The 324-nt window shown below is 21.6% G+C and overlaps 1 protein-coding gene across 1 annotated transcript in view; it reads left to right on the forward strand.

The window, feature by feature from the left end:
* LOC119591530 (sepiapterin reductase-like) overlaps window positions 1–324 on the forward strand; it is a gene marked incomplete in the record, with an annotated part of 9837 nt that overhangs the window by 6853 nt on the left and 2660 nt on the right.

Raw genomic sequence — 324 nt, forward strand, 5'->3', positions numbered from 1 at the left:
TCCGTATATATTAGTATATATTAAAGAATATATTAAAGAAATTATATATTAATATATATTAAAGAAAATATATTTAAAAATATATTAAGAAAAAAAAAAATCCGTATATATAAATACAATAACTTTTTTTTTCTTATCTGATTATTGATTATAATAATGAATCAGAGTTCAGTATGAAATGTCATTCTTGTTAAATATCCAACTGTATATAACCGAGGGCCGCGGCTTTCTACACATTTTAGTTCTGATTAATGACACATTAATATTCTACGTTAGAAAATAAACGACAAAGTAATTATATGTAACAAAAAGCTGACTTATGCA

The sequence above is a fragment of the Penaeus monodon genome, chromosome 28, assembly GCF_015228065.2.
Source record: "Penaeus monodon isolate SGIC_2016 chromosome 28, NSTDA_Pmon_1, whole genome shotgun sequence".
NCBI classification, from domain to species: Eukaryota; Metazoa; Arthropoda; class Malacostraca; order Decapoda; family Penaeidae; genus Penaeus; species Penaeus monodon.